The sequence below is a fragment of the Aythya marila genome (assembly GCF_965140915.1).
Source record: "Aythya marila genome assembly, chromosome: 17".
In the NCBI taxonomy this organism is placed as follows: domain Eukaryota; kingdom Metazoa; phylum Chordata; class Aves; order Anseriformes; family Anatidae; genus Aythya; species Aythya marila.
Window position 1 is genome coordinate 12,084,452 of NC_139058.1, and position 20,715 is coordinate 12,105,166.

At 45.8% G+C, this 20,715-nt stretch overlaps 1 protein-coding gene across 18 annotated transcripts in view; it reads right to left on the reverse strand.

Moving 5' to 3' along the window:
- The window catches only part of FBRSL1 (fibrosin like 1), a 514,372-nt gene that overhangs the window by 462,245 nt on the left and 31,412 nt on the right, over positions 1 to 20,715 (reverse strand). The gene's annotated exons all lie outside the window — the stretch shown is intronic.

Sequence of the window (20,715 nt, forward strand, 5' to 3'; positions counted from 1 at the left end):
CAAGATCAGAACATATTCCACATCACTTATCCAAAAGGCGACCAGGCCTCATTCCCAGCGCTGAGCATCTCTTTGGATCACGGGGCAGCAGAGGCTGGTGAGAAGGGGGCTCGGCCAGAGCTCAGCTGATGAGTGAGGTCATCATTAGCCACATAATGCTCAGGAACCTGCCCATAATTAAGATTTGGATTTGAAGATCTGATGGCATTTACTGTTGTTGTTGTTATTGCTACAGCTACTACATGAAGAGATGCAGCCTTCTCTCTCCCAGTGGCTTTTTTTCCGATCGGTTTTCCCTAATTTAGGTCAACAACTGTCTGACCAAGAGTCCTCAGAAATTAAAAAAAAAAAAAAAAAAGAAAAAAAGAAAAAAGCCCTTCCCCCTCAACTTTCTTCACCTAGAAGATCACGCTCTCAGCCCTTTCCGGATCAAAACTCCTCTGACAAAGCCCTGCTTTGTGTCCTAAAGGTCAGCTAAGAGACCCGCTCCGGCAAAAACAGGGAAGCAAGCTCAAAGGCTGGGGGCTGAGCACTTCGGCCGCACCACCTCTCTTAACGGCAGGAAATCCCAGGGGAGGACTTCTCGGGCTACAGGCACTTCCCAGAGGTAATTCCTGAAGCAGTTTCAAAGCGGTGGCACACATTCCTTGGCAAAGCAGAGCACAAACACTTGGTGCACGCAGGAACTGCCGGGAGCCACCGGCGAGCCTGCTGCTGCGGCGGTGGCCAGCGAAGTCTGCAAACCTTGCACCCTGCTGCACGCAGACATCAGGTGCTGCCCTTTGCTGTTCCTAAGCACAGCAGAGCTAATCCCTGCTCAGCATCTAAGGGTGCTTCCAACATGAAAAATCTCCTGCTTAAAACACAGATGATTTTCACCCCCAAATAGTTCAGTGTAAGCAGAAAACAAATAAATAAATAGTTTCTTACTAAAGAATTTGTCTAAAAAGCTGAACCACAAAGTAATTTTTTCTGTTTGTGTTTTCAAAAGAATTTAACTGCAACAGAACTAAAGGAAGGAAGAACGCTGTTAAACAACAACAACAAAAAAAACAAGCAACAAACAAGCAACATGTACATATATTGCACGTACAGCCTTCCCCTTCAAATCACTTTAAGGAGAAATGTTCTCTAGACAGATGGTGTTTTCCCTGTCTTGACTCCAGTTCAAATCTCCTTTTTGGAGAGACCAAGTTTTCTACTGAACTGCACATTACACACCAACAAAGAATAAATAGGCTAAATATAGCTTACAGCCAAATTGCTGCAGTCTTGTGGTGCAGTACAGCCAGGAGTCCTTTAAGGACAGTTAGCGCGTCGCCAGCATGCCCTGCACCAGGTTGAGGTTCTCACGTTATAAATCGTCAGTGCCATCCCTCCCAGAGCTCTCTGATGCTTATTCTCAGACTGTAAAACTGCCTCACCCACACTGAAAAACGCTGAGGAGGAGAACACCACAAAGTTGTTCTGCTCCTGTATTTCACGCGGGACTGCTCACTTGTGGGACTGAGCAGCTCAGCACCGGTGGAATGGGACACGGAGCCACTGGTTCCCTCACTGTGTTCTCCTGGTCAGAGATGACTAAAATTAATTATCCTGCCACTGCCATTCAATAAATTTCATGGAGTGGCTAGTGGGACTGTAAACTATTGGGGGATGTCTGTATTTTGGCAAACAGCCCAAGGACAGAGCAAAGAACAGAAGGTGGGAAGGCAGCCGCTCATCCGCTCCCCACCCATGAGAGAAATCTGGGCTGAGGCTGTCACTGTCGGACACCAAGCACCAAAAGAAAAATTCAGCTGCTAAAAGCCAAGGAAAACCCACAACCAACCACTGCATACCTGCACAAGTGTCATCTGGGGAGACACTGAGCACCCAGGCACACAGCGGGTGCTTCGTGCTGCTTCCCAAGAGGCATGGGCTTCACTTCTCTCCCCTTAGGAAGGGCACCAGCAGCAGCTTGTCTGAAGCACAGGGCATGCTGTGCCTCCCAGCAGTACAGCGCTCCTGCTTCATAAACAGCATCCTGTGAGCACCAGAGATCTGGCCCCTTTGGCAAGGCACAGGGCTCGGTGCAGAAGCCACAATTTGGCCTCTGCTATCCATGCACGTGGTCCTAACTGGCTCTCCTGGAACCAAAAAGCCCTTTTATAAGGAGGCAACTGGGGCCAGTGAAAGCCCTATCAATGTTTATCGGGAAATCTCTTAGCAAAACTCACTCTGCTTTATGTGCCCGCTGCTCCACTGCCGCACGACGTGCTGTGCTCAGCAGGAGGAGAGCCAGCAGGCAGCAGAAAGGTTGGCTGCTCAAGCTAAGGGGGCATTCGCCGAGCCCTTCGGCACCAGCTGCCCCTTGTGCACTTGCCTGGAGGCACCGCGAGCTCCCCTGAACTCACAGGACCTACCCAAACCAGCATCAAACCCCCAGTGCATCAGCTTATAAGACAAACAGGGTCAGGGGAGCTGAGAAATTGGGGGAAAAGGGAGGAAGAGATGGGAATGGAGAAAGAGACGGCCAAAGCTGAGGAATAAATTGCAGGGGGTGTAACACAAATGAATGACCTCAAAATCTATGGAGTGTATTCCCACTTTGTTGCTGTTTCTTTTTTTTTTTTTTTAATGTTTTTAATGTTGGTGTTGTTTTTTTTCCCCTGAACAGCCTGTTACCTGACCCCCTGAGAGCCACCTGGCCCCAGGTGAGCAGCTCCCTGCGCGCACACCACGTTTGATTTCGGCAGGCGAGATCCCCGTCGCGGTGGCAATGCAGGAAACACTTATTGTTTTACATGTTTACAAACAGCCCCTTCAGATCTCCCTTCCCTCTCTGTCCCCTGAGGTAATATGTATTGTAATAAATTCATAATTCACATTACGATGATTTAAACAGCTTTGGAGTGGCATGTTTTAGTGCCTTGATTCAATTGTCTGCCTCTCAAACTGACAGTCTGCTCGCTGCAGCTCCCCGGCGGTGCAGAGCTGCTCCCTTGCAAACACCAATAAATATGCGGGAAGAGCCACACTTTCTAGAAAAGGAATTAGCAACATCATCATTTGAGCTCTGCACCAAGGAGATGGGATAAATACCACCGGCTCACTCCAGGCACATCGCTAGGCTACAAAATCTTTATGTTTGGGGTTACTTTTGGACAATGCTGTCAGGCAGAAGCTTTGCGTTCATTCCATTTTTGCTGATCTCCTGCCATCCGGGTCTAAAAACCCTGGCAGGCTCACAGCCCCCACGCCTCCTCAAGTTGCTGCAGCATCTTGCAAGATGCATGCAAAGGAACAGAGGCTGGGCTGCCTCGTGTTAGGGGGAGACAAAACCAGGAGCAGGAGGGAAACACGCAGAAGTCAACAGCTCTGCCCAAGAGTCTCAAGCAATGAGGATCCTCTGCCAAAGCTTCTGTGTTTCTGCTGTTGTTACAATACAAGGAAATCGTCCCACAACAACATGATAGCAGAATTCAGCTCTTAAATATGGTAATGGCTGCCTTAAAAGATAAGAAGCTACATCTAAGTACGTAATAGATCTTGGGTAACTGCTTAATGCTTTCACCTCGCACTAACCCCAAACCATTCTCATTTGTATTCACAACTTATTAGTCACTACCTGCTTCTTGCATACTTGCAAGAATATGCAGATGAGCACTTTTTTTTTTTCAGAAAACATCTATGTCAAATTGCTTTGATATTTTTTAACTGCCGAGGCTTGATAAACATCTTTTTTATATTAACGCTGCAACTTCTGTAAGCCACACTGGTGGAAGTATCAAGAAATCAGCAGCTCCACTTATGACAGGAAAACCAGTATAAAAGGATCACATTATGATTAAAGCATATTTTGCTGTTACAATCTGGATGTCTATTTTTCTTTTAATTAGGCATATTCTAGTTAAGATAAAAACAAGTCGACTTGTTTTCTTTTTTTTTCCCTTTTATTAAAGCATCAAATGTGATGCTGTTAAGTCGCTGATAGACCTGCTCCATTTTGCCATACCTACTTTCAGAATCTCATACCTACTCATGGGAATCACTGATATTTTGGGTTAGAACAGCTTTTCTTTCTCCTTTAGGGAAACTAATAACAATCCTCCTCCAAACACTGCAGCAGGCTGTCAAGCCTTGTTAGCACAGATCTGTCTCAGCACTCACTCAGGATGCACCTCCCAAAAATTCAGACCTTGGAACGTACATACCCATTGAGACAGGACAGAAGATAAAACATGCCACAGAAAAGTCAACAGCAGTTTATAGAGAAGGATTATGGATGCAAAGAGATTTGCATTTGATATATAAGCAAATCCCAGTGATCTGGATTAAAGCAGGAAAGCCTACTTCAGACATCCAGAAAGTCTGGGAAAAAAAACAACCAACAAACAAAAAAACCCACAACACAATTAAAAAGTCTACAGGGCCCTAATTCAGTCCATAAGACAAAACATAAATTTTCATTATTCCAGAACTGAATTCAGCAGTCATCGTGCATCATGAAGCAGCTGGAAAAGAGGTGACTGGAAATACCAGAAATGGAAAATTTGGCTTTTCTGAAGGAATTCAAGCTGCTTTTTAGCCAACTTCTCCACTACCAACTCAGATTTGGTTGAAGGCAGTTCGGAGGGAAGCAGAGACGAGCTCCGCACACCCCGTGTCCCCTCGCTGCAGAGGAGCTGGCGCTGCTCTGCCCAGCACGAGCAGAGCTCCGCCACGCGCGATGGCACTCACCACCGGCAGCTCCTACCGTAGAAAGATGTTTTAATTAACACAGTGTCAGGCAATAGAGGAAAAACATATTTAGACCTGGATCAGCATATGCTTCACTTAACCATAATCGTCGTGTTGACAAAGAGCTTGACAGCTAAAGTATACACTGATCTAGGTCTAAACAAGTTTTTCTGTAACACTTCGCGTGACATTGGCAAAAAGGTATGAATTAAGAGAAGTAGTCTTTAACTGACTTTGGTGCCTTTTTTAATCATTGTGCTCCTCCATCCTATGGAGAAAAGCTCTCCTATCTGGCTCACCTAATGGAGATGAAGACAAGCCCCGACTGCCTTTTACAAACTGTGTATTCACTGTGACAACTGCTTTTTTGTTTCCTAAACAGAATAAAACTGGTTCCATCTGCATTTTAATGAAGACTGCAGAGCTGTTATCCAAGGATGTTAATGGAGATTTTTTTTTATTTATTTTTTTTTTAAGATACAAGGTTCTCCCATCTCCCTCACCATCCCCAACCAACGGGAACCAGGGAGGTGCTGCAGCAAACCCCCACAGCCTGAGCTGCAGGGGCTCCCTGCTGCTTGTCCAAGTGCTTAGTTACTGACCAATTCACAAGCACACAGCGAACTCAGAGGAAGGAAATACCCTCATTTTGATTTTGGCCAAATATTGTATCAGCAAAGAATTAAAAGTCGCTAGGTAATGGCAGCAACAAGTGCAGTGTTCAACCACTGGTGGTAAAAGGGAGCTAAGTAAGCATCTCAACCAGGAAAAACACAGATTCTTTGCAAAGAGAAGGGGGGAAAAAAAAAGCATCAATCACAAACTGTCATGATATCCCATTGTTCAGCACTGTTAGCATTAGGAAACAGTCACTAGGGATTAAGCCAGCAGAGTATGTATGGTAGTTACTGACTGTTAAGCAAATGCACAGTGCCTGGTAACACATGGCGCAGGCTGTGATTAATCATTACGGTGCGACAGAAGGCGTACTGCTGGGCGATAACGTCAGAACTGAACTGTGCCCTGCCTCCCCTGACAAGGTGCTTATCCTAACCTGCTCCACGTTCCTGTGACTAGGAGAGCATCCTCAGCTTGCTTATCGCTTCTGACTTCTGGCTGTAGCCCCAAGGACACAGGTGAAACGCTCAGGGTTTGATCCTTGATGGTACTTGGATGGAGAGCACCTTTGATAGGAGCTGCTGTAGTGCTAGAGGAGCTCCTCCGGATTTACAGCAACAATAAACTGCAAAAGGTGGCAGCCCGGGGTGAAAATAAACCTCATATTTTTACTGTTTTATACATAAAAATTGAGAGGGAACCTAAGCTTCAGCCCTTCAAGGAGTCCACATCCACCGTCAGAAACTTCCTTGCAAAACTAAGCCTACCCTCTTTGCTTTCCCTGACGCCCACTGTACCCGTTTTGAGTGACCTCTATAAGCTATTCAAGTGGTTATGAATGCTGCTTCGACCCACCACCAGAATTGTGGAAGGGTTTTTTGTTTGTTTGGGGCTTAAAAACAGGAGAAAAATCCAAAAGCTCTGTACCATCAGGGAGGGAAGGGGGACCTCTTGCCTCTTCTGTTCTGCCCACTGCAAGAGGCAATTAGTGAAGTTCTACAGCGCATTAAGCAGTATTTCATGGGAGCAATTATTTATCAAGGGTATGGACAATAGCATTGATTGTTACAAGTTTGATTGATTAAACAGACAAATTGGCACAGTCTCTCCTTCCCTGCCTGCCATATGTTTCTTCTTAAACATCTGGTAAAGTCTTTGTATTTCCTTGAGTAACCTAACAGGTGTTGAATCAAATCCTTAATGCTTCAGTTTTCCCATTGGAGGCAGATGGGTGCAGGAGACAGAAGAATATTGCATTTCCAACCTCTCTCCTTCCTCCTCCTCCAAGGTGGCCTCGCTAATGGCCTCAGGTTAGAAGCAGCAAAGGCGACTCCACGTTGACTGCATCTCTTGACTAGGGAAGACTCCACACTGAGGCAAGGAAGCCAGACCTTACTCTATCAACGCAATTTTGCCCTCTCCTTTCCACATGAAACAAACACTTTTACACGAGCATTTGTGCGTACTTCTGCCATTAGAAGTGTTTCAAAGGCTGCCTCCCGTCCACAGGGGGTTTGCACCTCGTGCTTGGCCCCTGGGGACACGAGAGCCGGCGTCCCCCGTGTGCTGCAGGAAGCCACCGCCTGCCGCAGGATAGCAGCCTCCCCGGAGTCACGCGTCGGGCGGCGTGCCAAATATGTAATTCTAGCTGAAAGAGCAGAAACACAGGTGCCTAACATCGAGAGGGCACTCTTTATTTTGAAAAATGCAACACCACTTTAGCTAATTAGGTCTTATCTGTTTAAAGCTACAGGATAGTTTGATAACAATTAGGAAGGACTCCCAACAGGCTGTTGGGATCAAAGGCCCTTTCTGCTACGACGTTTAACAAGGAAATTAACACTTTTGCCAAGTAATTTGCACATGCTGCCAAAGTTGTTTTAACTTGCTGTAATATTTTAGTTTTAAATATGTACCTGCAGAGATGCTGCTTTGATTCTAGCACTCGGTGTGCCAGCTACGGGCTCCCAACCACAACGCCAGTTCCCATTTAGTGCTGGGGGGGAGCTTCCAGAAACGGTCCAGGAGAAGGACCGAAGTGCTTGCTGCAATTCACTTCCCCCCCAAAAAAAAAATAAAAATAAATAAATAAAGTTTGGAGGCAAAAAACTCTCTCATTGTTTTTTTCTTCATGGAAACTAAATATTTCCAAAAGACTGCCTGTGGGATCTGAACCCTTAATGTCACAAAAATTAATGAGAACTGTGATGCTGAGATACCATGCGTGCTTGGAAAATTCCAACTGGACTCTTCTGATGGGTTTTTAATACTAGAGGCTGGGGAGCAATCATGACTCCAGAGAGCTGTAATGATGAATGGCTGGGGGACAGTGAATATAATAAGGGAAAATAAAAATTCAACAGCTGTATTTCATAAAGAAACAATAAAACCATGCATAGCAGTTTTTCTTTTTTTAATTCAGTGCTGTGTTTAAAGAGACATTCTGATACCCAGTAAATTATGCTCACATATCCACCGCTGATTACTCTTTAATAAAAGCAAGCTTCCAGCAGATCAGGTACTTGTCTCCTGGCTCCCTGTGATTCAGGGCAGGGCAAAGCACAAGCATTCACCATCTGACTCGTGCGTGCCCCTAAGTGCAGCTTGCTGTGTGCTCACAGATTCACGCTCCTGTACCCAGAGCCACCCATGTGCCACAGCTGCTGCGCTCTGGGCTGCTGAGCAAAGTGAAGGATGCATCCTGAAAGGAGAGCCTTTCCCCAGGCTGCCGATACACGGAGACACTCCAGTCAGCATTATTTAGCTCGGTTTAACAGCCAAGAAGCCAGAGTTTTTCAGGGGATTTACTCAACACAGTCCTTCCCAGCCAGGAGCCTGTGCACCAACTTGAAGCTGTATTTACTCCTGTTAGGAAGTCAAGAGCCAGACAACCACGAAACCCACCAGCACTCTGGCTGAAGCCATGCGGGGATATCTGCTGGACCGGAGGCAGGACTGCCATCGGCTGCCCCGCAACCACCAGGACAAGGATAGCACATGCTCAACGGCGATGGCCAGCCTGGAATCTGCACCGGTCTGCAGCCCTTGCCACCCATGCTACGGCACCACGCTCCTCCCAGACAGCGGTCAGCCCCCCAGCAGCACCCGCTGCAGCACAACGGGGTCAGGCCCAGGAGCTTCTGCCAAGCTCACGCACCTCCCATACAGAGCCATCCAAACACCAGGGCCAGAGCTGCAGAGGCCAGAACAACGTACCCAGAACAACATCCTGCCCCTGCAACGCAACGATGCTGCGACAGGCTTCTCCTCCACTGCCGGCAACCAGCTTGCAAAGCCACCCTCCGATTTGTATGGCCCTTCAAAGAAAGCTTTGAGTTTTCCACACATTTAATTAGAGCACATAGAGTGCACCAGGTTCTTGAGTTTTTAATCATATAAGCTTTGTGAATTTATTAACAAGACAGCAGACAGCATGAGAACAGGAATTAAGAGTATTTGCAATCCTTTTGCTACTTCTGTCCAAATGATGATCGTTACATGACAAGATACTCCAAGGGCTCACAATTACCATGTTACAGCAGCTCCTGCGCTCTTAAATCAAAGGCTAAAGGCTTAAATCAAAATCAGAGTGCTAGGTGAAGTAAAAGGGTAGGAAAAAGGGAGCTTCTGAGAAATTCTAAGCAGACTGGCAGACAAAGAACATGGAGACACTCGTAAGCGCCGCGCTTTTCTTATCTGACCTCAGGCAGGTTGTTTACTTTTTGACTCAGATTCCTATCTGTAAAATCCAGCTGATAATCTGACTGGATTCAGAGCTCCCACGTCCCATGGCCAACGTGCTCCATTTGTAAAACCAGGGCATAATGTTGCACTTGAATTCGATGAATAGTTCTGTATATGAAAATCTCCGCTGCTCTACTCACTTCACGATGATTCTTCAAGAGTTAAGCAGCATCTTGATAGAAAGATTTTCTCTCTAAAACTAATTATCAAACTGGACACAAGAACCCAAATTACACATGGTCTTATTCCAGAAGTGATGTTTGATATCACTGAAGAAGTGTGTGCAGCTTCTCCGGTCCCAAAATCCCACAGCAGCTACAACCAAACAGCGGGCACGGCTCTGCCATTACACACCACAAGCTGGGCTGCTCCCTTTGGGCCAACACACATCCAGACAGAGGCTCAGAGCATCAGAAACCTCACTTCAGATGGCTTGCTGTACTTCTGAGAGTGCACAGCTCTTTCTGGCTCATACACAGCAAGCAAAGTTTAGCCAGGAAAACACTCACTTGTGAGGCCAGGTATTTTTCAATGCAGGCTAGAAAGGCTTGGAGCCCAATTTCAGACGATTAGCGGTTAAAAACCAAACCAGGAAACAAAGCCGCCCCCCTCCCCCCCAGATAACAAGCAACCAACCCCCTGTACACAGTACCTTGAGCCAATTTTCCAAGGCACTTTAGGAAAGGTAGAAATCTGGAAGAGTTCCCAGCGTGAATTTTTTCCAGAGCGCACACGTGCTACCCGCGGGGCCGAGGCAGGCGCCCCTCTCCCTTGCAGAAGCAGAGGGTCTCCAACTCTTCGCACAGATAAACACAAGCCTGTGCTGAAGCTGGGCAACTCATCCCATGTCAGTTCTCTCACTTCCATGGGGAAGTTCCCAGCTCCTTACCTGACGCCCAGGAATGTGCGATGGGGAAGCATCACTGCCACCCTTCAGGACTGAGGATGTGCGCACACTGATTGCTGTCACGGGCAGTCAGCACCAACCCACATAACACCGACACAGGGGAGACTCAATGATCACCCCCTGAAGTGGTCACAGGACTCTTCGGAGCAAAGATTAGAGCCAGTCAGTCACAAGAGGACAAAGGTTGCCCGAAGTCGGTTTGACTGACATTCTCCTTAAAAGTCCTGGCTTAACACTGGTGTCAAAAATAGCTGGGATTAAGATAACAGAACCGCCCGGTCAGGTCTACTGGTGGTACCGAAAAAGTCACTGGGAACATTAACTGCAAACAGAAAGATAAAATTGTAGGAAATAAATCAAAACCAGAAAGCTAATTTCCATTTCTAAGAAAATAATTCAAGGCTCAGACTTCACAGGATATAGACCACTCAGGTGAAGTCCCACCGACTTCCTGAAGCTACTTGCCAAGCTTCGGGAACCGGTTAGGTTCAGCCAGCCTTGAAAGAAGGATCCAGCAGGACAAGCCCGTGAGCCCTTCCTTCCATAGCGTGAGAAGGGGGAAGCTGCAAAGCCCCAACAAAAACTGTTTTTGGGAAGAGCAAATAAGCACTGGGGATCTTTCGCCCTGCACCCAGCACCTCTGCTTCCCTTGCTAGCAGGAGCCATCCTCATCTCAAACAGCTGAAACCCTTCCACCCCATGTCACTACACCATTTTACACAAGCACCCTGTTATCACTCCAGGAAAATCAGGGAAGTTTTGCAAATATAAGAGTGGTGGCAGGCAACGCAGGTGAGTGAAACACTGGCTTCCATACCCCTCAGCCCTTCAGCTTGTGCAGGGTGCCAGAAAAAATACGAGTTTAGACACCTGTGCCTGGTGAAGTCATTAATCACCATTACAAGCTGAGCAGGTCCCACAGCAGAGGGACAAGCAGCAGAACAGATGGGGAATTAGGCTTGGAAATAAAGGGACAGCTCGGACCGAGAAAGGTGAGGAGGCAAAAAACAATACCAGCAGCTGAAATACAAGTGCCACACGAGAAGGAAAGTTCAGCAAACACAAAAACACCAAGCCCAACACAAAGCATGAAAGCACATTTACTGCAGGCAAGGCTACAGAAACTTGCTAAGAACTACATCTTGCATTCTGCTAGGCACTGATACACGCAACCCGTCCACGTGCTCGACCTGCGCGTTATTATTGTAGAACAGCTCCCACGAGTTAATTCCACTGCCAAAACCTCACCAGCCAGTTCTAATCCTTTTAAATGGTGGGGATTTCTGCTGATCTTCTATATCTAGGGATCAAACCAGCAACGCAGAAACAGGGGAAAAAAATGAGTTTAGCTTGATTTGGCACAGGGCGTATTTTCAGTTGAGCAAAGAAGTTAAATGCTACATAGCTCTAAAATAAAATCCATAACGCTCTTCGCTGCGAGCATCTTGGGAGGCCTTCTCTACACAGTAACAGGAGCAGAAGAATCTTATCTTCCAGACCTTCCCCTTCATGGTTTCCTTGCTCAGGCTTACATGTGCTTAGGAAATCCCCCACTGCCAACTTGGATAAGAGGTCTCCTTTTCACACTGTTTTCCACTTAGAAATGGTGTTAGCAAGCAAACAAAAACGTTCTGCTTGGACGTTGTAATGTCAGAAACAAACCCAACTCTTCCCCTCAAGAAGCCTTCGGATCTGTCAGTAATTCCTAGAGTGACTGGGCTTTTTCACACCATTCTCCAGTGCACCGAAATATCAAAATTTAAAAGAGCCAAAACCACATGAAACAAGTCAGATTTAATACCAACTGTCAAGAGAACAAAATTAATAGTCTCCTGTTCCCACATTTCTATAATAAAAGCTTTAATTTCTGGAAGACCGCTGCATCCCTGGTGTATTTGATCCGCTTCATTAGCTGCCAATTTGGAATCGATGCCATCAGCACGTGGCGGCTCCGCGCTCATTTAAAGATGAGAATCAGCACGACGACGGATGGCCCAGGGCTGGCACACAGCGTCAGCGATCTCGGGCACGGGGGAACCTGCAGCTCCGCACTGGGCTCGCAGCACGCCCCGGGTGACGCGCGGCCGGCTGCTCTGTACTTTGCCCGCTAGCAGCTCAGGAGCTGACTGCCAAGTCATTCGCCAGGTTTATTGACAGTGCAAACTTTATTGAAATCTGATTTATAAACACTGTTCAGCAGGTCTGTGATAAACGTTTAAGTAATTATACAAACAACCCAGCAGCCTCTATCTAAAATCCAGCTCTGCAGTCTGAACAACTTTTTTTTTCCCCTTTTTCTTTTTTTTTTTTTTTTCTTTTTTTTAAGTACAGTTCCAAGAGCATGAGTAGTTTGATGCAATTCAGCTGTGTGGGACAGCATGCCAACAAAATACATCTGTCACTAATAAAAATAACAAAATGGAGACTGTGTAAGGCCTATCTGTACTTCTGCATCAACTTCCAGTCATTCCTACCAAGTTAGACTATTAATAGCACCATCAATGCAGCAATAAACCAAATACTTTTAATAGCTGTACTAGAAAGTTTACCAAACAGGCAGCAGCAAGCACTGTGCAAAAGCAGCGCTACGCTTTCATCCATCGGAGCTACAACCAGAAGCCTTGTCATAGATACACGTATCACTGGGCTAGCTCTTGTTCTCCTTGGAAAAGAGCATCAATCATTACTGAAATCATCCCTGTGATGATTTGGGAAGCTCCTGCTACCCGCTTCAGGCAAGAGCACGAACAGTAGGAATGCAGAAATGCGGTATCACAGAATCACAGAATTTCTAGGTTGGAAGAGACCTCAAGATCATCGAGTCCAACCTCTGACCTAACGCTAACAGTCCCCACTAAACCATATCCCTAAGCTCTACGTCTAAACGTCTTTTAAAGACTTCCAGGGATGGTGACTCCACCACTTCCCTGGGCAGCCTGTTCCAATGTCTAACAAAGTATGGACCAAGGAACACATGGGGACAGTGCTGAAGGGGGCAGGTGAAGCCCGGAGCTCTGCAGCAGCCCACAGCACACCTCTGTGACCGGCAGAACAGAACCACAGAGGACGGCACTGCTACAAAGCAAACTTTTCGCCTACGAGCTTCCCTATGGTTGGATTCAAGAGAGCTCGACTCCTGCAGCCTTTGGGAAACAATCATGATCGCGTTTGGCAAACTTTCCGCTCTGACCCCAAGCGTTACGAACCCACAGCTAAACGAGCCTGAGAGAAACGCGCGCTGCTGAGATGGGGGCTGATCACGGTACAGAGCACCAAGACGAAGGTTTCCCTCTCACTAAGCTTGCTTTACAAGCTGTCAAGCGTAACATAACACGGTGTGAATTTCCAGCCAGGCTATTTCTGATCTGCAGGTTTCCTCTGCCATGTCAAATTCTTAGTTTTTAATCATGTAAAAAAGGCCGGTAATTGCACGAGGGAAAGTACTCCAGAACTGCGAATGTGTCAGGGAAATCTGTCAGGGAAATCGATTAAGAAAATTCTAGTTTCGTTTAGGGAAAAAGGTCATTCTGCTTTAACAAGCTTATCACAGCAGTGAATGCAGGAACTGAACCAAACCAGGCCAGAAAGCCCTCTGCCTTTATCAAGAGCTGATAGCGGAGCACAGCTGGCCATGCAGCGCACTCCTCACTGTGCTTGATTTTGCTGTGTAACTGCTGCCTCATAAATTAGCAAGTTGTATAAGAGGTTTGGTAGCACATAAATTGCCAAAACTTTGTGTCCGTAAGAATCTTTTTCATTGTCAGCCTGGGTTCCCAAGTTCACCTCTCAAACTAATTTATAAGCCAGGAAGTCAAAGCAGAGTAAGAAGCAATCCTGAAAATTTTACTTGTCCTCCGTCTTGCATTTCTTTTATTTCTTATGATGTTTTTAAGGCTCTAGAAATACCACAACTCTCTCTCACTCATACTTCCACCAATTTAGTTGCCTTGCCATAAATAGCAAGCAAAAAAAAGCATACTTACTACCACTAGAACGCAAAAAAATGCTGCAAGATTATTATTCAGATTTTTTATATTGAACCCCTGCAAAGCCTTGACGCTGCCTTATAGCACTGCTAGCCCCAAACAGAGGACCTGCAGCACAGCTGCCCACAGCACGGGGCTGATATTTTTTATTGCTCTTTTCGCCAGCCATCTCCGCTTTGCAGACCATGGGGATGCAGCCCTGGGGCAGCTGGGTGCAGCACAGTCCTGCCCAGCGGGCTTGAGCTAACCCCGCTTGGATCTCCACAAGCTGCCACAGCAGCCACGTATCTCTGCATTTATCCACCCACCAGCAGGTTTTGAGCATGCTTCTGCTTCAGAAGGTGCTTTTACATATAACTCAGTGATAGGAAAAGGAGTCTTCAGGGAGATCAGCATCTCTCTGACCAGGGGCATGGCCCTGTTGACGACAGCACCACCTCAGGCAGAGGGGCCAGCACCGATGATGGCCACTATGCACCCACCGAAGGCCCGTCCTCGCCGGGATGCACCCACCAGAGGCCCATCCTCACACTGCAGTGCCCAGCGCTCCCCCCGCCGAGCACAAGTGCCTCCTGCGCAGCAGGCACCGGGCCTCGGATTCGACGTCTGCGTGAGAACAGCTCCCTTCTCCCCCACTGTTTTGGATACAGGAACTGACTCATCCATATGTTTTTTCCCCTCATTCCAAGGCAGATATGAAAGATAATATTCTTCATTTCAATATTTAATCATATGCTTCATTTAGTAATGAGTCCAAGAATAATTTAATCCTGGCTATCAACATAAAAGAGATATTGTTCCTTTCGCTTGACTATGCAAGAAAATAAAAAGCCTCTGCTGTTTCTGGCTGCTTGCAGGCCAGGGCTTTGCTCGCCCTAACTTGTGACGAAAATACAAACGACTTTGATCACACACCAAACCCCGACCTGCCTCAGAAGAGGGGCACGGGATGCTCCCCCTAACTGTTCCACCTGCCTAATTTCAACCGCTGCCGTCTCCCCCGAACAGAGCTGCCTTGCTTATGGAAGGGAAAGCTGACATCTCATGGCACGTCGCCCCGTGCCTCGGTGGAGAAAAACACATCACGTGCCGCAGATTTCTGGAAGCATCACCGCTCCCTTATGGTACATGATCTCTTGCCAAGAATAAATAGGACAGAGTCCAGCATAGGAATCACATAACGTTTGGCTCGCAGATAATTTTTCTGTTATTGTATGTTATTATACTAAACGCACTGTTCAGGTACTGTCCACTCTGGAAAAATCTCATTAGCTATGAAAAACTTGGACTTAAATATAAGGTGATTAATAATCCAGAATGCCTTGCTTAGATGCTCAGTTCAAAACTTGAACAGAGTCCAAACCTCCGAAGAGTGCAAGCACTTACTTTTTGGATATTACATTTACGTGGCCTAATGATCCCCCAAAATGTGCTCCTTTGAGGACAAACAGTCCTTGTTCGCTATGCATTTGTTAATACTCTTGGGACTTGTCCATCTCTTGTCCAACTATAACGTTTTGTCCATTTGTAAAGCACAGAAATGACAACACTGTTATTTTACATTAAAATATTTTAAATAAACTACTTTCCACTTGGCAATATTTGTGCATTTAAATGCTCTGCTTTGTTTTTCTCTGAAAAGAGAGAATATCAGCTTTTTTTTTTTTCTTCTTAAATATTTCTTTTCTTTATTATGTGTGTGCACTCCCACACTTAAATCCCTCTTCCTCCTCTATTTCTCATTGTGCATACTTTACTTTGGAAACATTAAATAGAACTTATCAATTATTTCTGGAAAAAAGAGTGTTTAAAATTTGAGTAAGAGTCCTTCAGAGATAAAGCATCCCAGGTTAAATCTAACGATGTCCAGGGGAATTCTATGTAAGTGATGAGCTGCCTGCTAATATGTCAATGCTTTAGGGAAGAAAAATATCAATTAAATTTCATAGCATGCAACCACATATTGACCTTGAAAGCTATCCGTAACTTAGTTTAAACTAGAAAACTTGAAGTCTAAGTCAGAACTTCTGCCCTAATTGGTTTCAACTTCACTGAAGAATAGCACAGCTCTGTAGAGACCACAGAAAAATTAAGAGAATCAATCTGGAAAAAAAAAAAAAAAAAAAAAAAAAAAAAAAAAAAAACAGAAATCACCTAAATCCTATTAAGTATTTAACTATGACATTTGTGTGCACATCTAGTCTCCCTCCCTTGGGTTTTGGTCATTGCCTCCAGAGATATTAGTACTACCTTTCTCTTGGAGCCTTCTGATAATGCTAAAAAAAGTCAACAGCCATGAATGATAGCACATGGCTGCCAGCCCCACAGCTGCCTTGCACCGACTCCTGTGTGAAGATTTCCATGAGAAAGTATTTCCTTCCTGGGAGAATTACCATCCAGCACTGTCCGGTACCAGCACACAGCAAGGGTGAGACAGAAGGAAATCTGCTGTTATGAGCTGTTCGACAGATCAAATGAAACCCAGAAGGCAAACCTCTCACCTGGAACTGGACTTGGTATTTAAAGCCTCTCCCACTGCAGTGCCCTTTACTTAGCAAGCTGCAATTCAGACTGTGCCAAATCTTCCACTGCAACTCAATAGGGAGGGCTTTCTTAAGTTGTTATTTTCATGTGTGCCAATCTAGTTTCTCAGTCTGAGAAAAGAGCATTTTTGTCTTTGTTTAGTTAGCAGACTGTTTTCTGCATCAGGAGGAAGAGAAAGGATTATAAGAGTCTCGTGGCAGCTACTTTACGCTGCAGGACTCATCCATACAGCTCTACATGTAATACTTGGGATTTTCAGTGTTCATGAAGAGTGAGATATGTGCGTGTCTTTCCTACTACAGAAGTCAAGCAAAAAAAAACTGGTATATTTACTGTGAATTGATACACTTCATTTCACCAAATACATATGAGCTGGATACCGCAGCCATCAAATACAGAAAGGGGAAGGAAGTCGTATTTTGTATTTCTAGAGCATGTCTACAGAAGTCTAGCTCCTTATTACAATTCAGCTTGCCTTCTATAGATGTTTACAGCCAGCAAGTAGGAACAGCAGGATCTAGTGCTTGCCTCACTGCTGGAGGACAACCAAGCCTGCCTTCTCACTGAAGATTTTCTGGGATGCGTAACAAAGATTTTGAAATTCCTCCAACATTCCTCAGAGGTTGAATTAAAATTTGTGACGCCCGGGCTGATGAAAGGGTGCGATGTTGCAATGCCACAGCTACTTCCCAGTCAGCTAATGCCACCAGCTCTGGGCAGATGGAGGCAGGGCCCATTTATTTTCTGTGAGAATTAACGTGATGACTTTTTGCAGGTGAGAAGTTCATTTACAAGGTGCCTGGCAGCAGCTAGGACTCCCAGGTCAAGTGAGCTGATAGTTAGAGCTATTAACCCGATCAAACAATTAACCCTTATAAATGGTGGCTTCCTTCCCCTTGCAGCACACTTAAACAGATGTCCAAGTCAGCTCCAAAATCCAGAGTTCTCTACGAAACCCAGCACAGCTCATTTTAAAGTGAAACAAATGGCACCCAACCTCCTCATCCCCCCCGAGACGCAGCAGCGGACTTCTTCCCCCTGCTTTGCAATGCCTTGCTGAAGCTAAAGCGTGAGCTAGGACAGAGCAGGGACTTATGAGAGTGAAAAGAAATGCTGCAAATGCAAACCAGGGGCTCAGCAGACCTTCCAGGAGCACTAGAGTCCAGCCCCAGCACTCGATGGCTGTCTCTTTCTTAAGTCTCTGTATAAGGGGATGAAACGAGACGCTGCGGTTCAATGACACGGACCAGAGGGAATTAAGGTCTGACACTTCCCTGCTTAGAGGGGATAGAGATAAGCCCAGAGCGAGCTGTTACCTACAGCAATGCCAATATGCAAAGCCTACCGCACACACTCCTGGATTGCTATACCTCTGGAAATGGGAATATTTAACACAGAGCGGGGACATTTCCTCAGGCAAAAGCACTGTCCCACTGAGCCAAACCTCATTTTTTGTGGGTTTGCCCACAGAAGCCTGCATGGCTCAGGCCCACAGCAGGATGAAATCGGGCCTGCTTTCCTCTGTCACACACATCTTCCTTCCAAGTGTCCATGCTGACCACCACACTGGCTCTTTGAAGGCTGCTCAGCCCTGCCAAAGGCCCTCGGTGCTCTCCTCACGCAGGGCCGTGGCCCTCAGCAGCGCTTCCCCAGCGCCACTGCCATCTTCACCTCAGCAACAGCGCAACAAAAGTTTGTGGGTTCCTAAAAAAATTTCCAGTTTGAGGCCCTTCCCTGGTTTCCCCAGTCACATCAGCAGTTTTACCACATCAGGGGAGGGGAAAAAAAAAAAAAAAAGAAAAGAAAAACACAACAAAACCCCCTTTGAGCACTTAATATCTGGGTGGGGGTTGAGTATCACTAAAGCCTCTCGCTGGCTTTCAGTAGAGCTTTATTTTAAGAAAGCATCTATTATATGAAGCACGGGCTTTGGCAGGCACAGCAGAAGCCTGGCTAGTACAGAGAAGGAGGTCAATACTCAAAGTGCACCATTATTTTGTCACTTTTTCACATTCCTTAATACGAACTTAGTGAAAAAGTTTACTGCTTACTGGAAGTTACTTCTCTTATGATTTCTGCATTATTCTACAGCCAGGATACAGCCTCTCCCTTTCTATCCTCCTACACAGATTTAGTAGAAACATTTTCTAGCAGTTAATCCGAGCCAGCTATTTAGTTCTTGCTTGGCAATATTTTCAACTAGAGGCATATCCAGCCTCCAGGAAAACAAGTTATGCAGCAAGAGGGTGGGACGCTATCAGAGAACACATAATAAAGTAAATACCAAGCATGACCCAGGAAAGGACAGGATAACTAAGAGAGACTGTTTTCATAATAGCGTACATGAAAGTCGTTTACGCTGATGTGAAATCTGAAATTCCTTATGGGCTGTTTTTCATTCTCTGGCCACAGAGGTGGAAGGCCAGACTCGTGTCCTGAGGAAAGCACGCTCTGCGAGGCCAGCAATGAACCGCTTCACCAGCCACAGCCCGACACCAGAACAGCAGACTGGGAGGCTTCAGCAAAAAGATTGTCAACTCAGCTCATAAATTTTCTGCTAAGTATACGAGGAAGAACTTCACGGCAGTTTTTCCTCTGTTGCACTCATGGAATTCGATGGACCTGAAGCTGCTCCTCGATCAGCCAGGGCCCTGCTGGTACGGATGGAGGCAGATTGCTGTGCATCTATTGATTAACTTCAACCTAGCATTTCCCAGTTGCCTGAGAATCAATTTAGTATCATTGCTGAAAGCAATAAGGATAAAAAAAGCTAGAAGGATACCTTTGATCTATGCAGTTTTACCTGGCACCAGCAGCTAAAGCGTTGCTGAGACTCTCCTTAAGACGTTTTCCCTTCCTTGGGATTATTTTGCAGTTCATTCAATAAAGCAGCAAAACAATTTCCTGACAAACTAGGAAACGAGCATTGGACTGAGTTCAAGAACTTCAGAAAATATTAGAAACAGAGGTTTAACAGAAAGTGCTTGGAAGCCACTGACCTTACAGACAAGTCAGACTGTCATTTCCTCAGCCATCAAAATCAACATGTTCAAAGGCAGGCGGGAGAGAAATAATCCTTGCTATGAGACGCATTTTAGTGCCTTCCACCTCAGTCTGAAAGACTTGCATACACGGCAAGCCTCATTCACTAAGCCTCTGCCATAATATTTTGCTGCAAAAATACTGCAATTGGAAAAATGTATGTTCAAAAGCCTAAGCCCCCTTTTGCTGTGCAGGAAATTCTCCTACCCAGGTGCTGGGCAAGGAAATCACAACATCACGTTCAACTTGCAATGACAGACAAGTTAATTCCACCAGTCCATGCCTTTGTCCTCCTTTTGGAAGTAAGGGCAGCAATGCCAGCTTGTTCACAAGGGCTGCAAGCTCCTTGGAAGAGGAATTGTCCCCCTTCTTCAACAGGGGAGCTCGCAGGAGGCCCAGAACTTGGCCACTGCTGCAAGGCACTGCTCCAGTAGTTCAAATAATAGCTGCACTCTTCTGCATTAGTTCAACTCCCTTTGTTTTCCCAAATGCATTATATTATCTTTGCATAGTACGGCACCTTTCATAAACAACAGAGCTGAAAGCAAAGCTAGGGAAGCTCCTGAATTATTAATGCTCCCTCTTCGTTCTCCAGAATGTGTGATGCTTCCACCCAAAAAAAGAAAACAAAACAAAACAAAAAAAAAAAAAAAAAACAAGTAGGAGCTGTTGAAGATCTATTTTACCTGCTGCAAATTAAAAATGACTGCTCCGATTTATTTCGTCTCTAAAAGTTCACTTTCAACTCAGAGCAGTGCCTAGACAAAGCAGTATTTCAGTGCAACAACTGTTTTGAATTTAATGCCCAATGATCAAGTTAGTGTTTTGCTCCTAGAGCAGCTGTCAGACATCTCTGTCTCTACAGTTACAGCATGCAACCCTAAAAACCAAAAAACTGGAAAAAGCTTGCGTTCATTAGGGTTCGCTGCCCAGAAACTGGAGTCTGCTGCAGGAATGAGGTAAGGTGCTCACAGAAAATAAAATACATCATTGTGTTTTCTGCCAACAAACTACACCATTTCTTAAGGTCTTAATTCTACTTTCAAAAGGCCCAAAAGCGCTTTGAGCAGTGGCCAGCACAAACCCTCTCCGAGACGTGCTAGGCAATCTCCCATCCGCTCCGAACAGCGGGCGAAGCCTGCGGATGGGAAC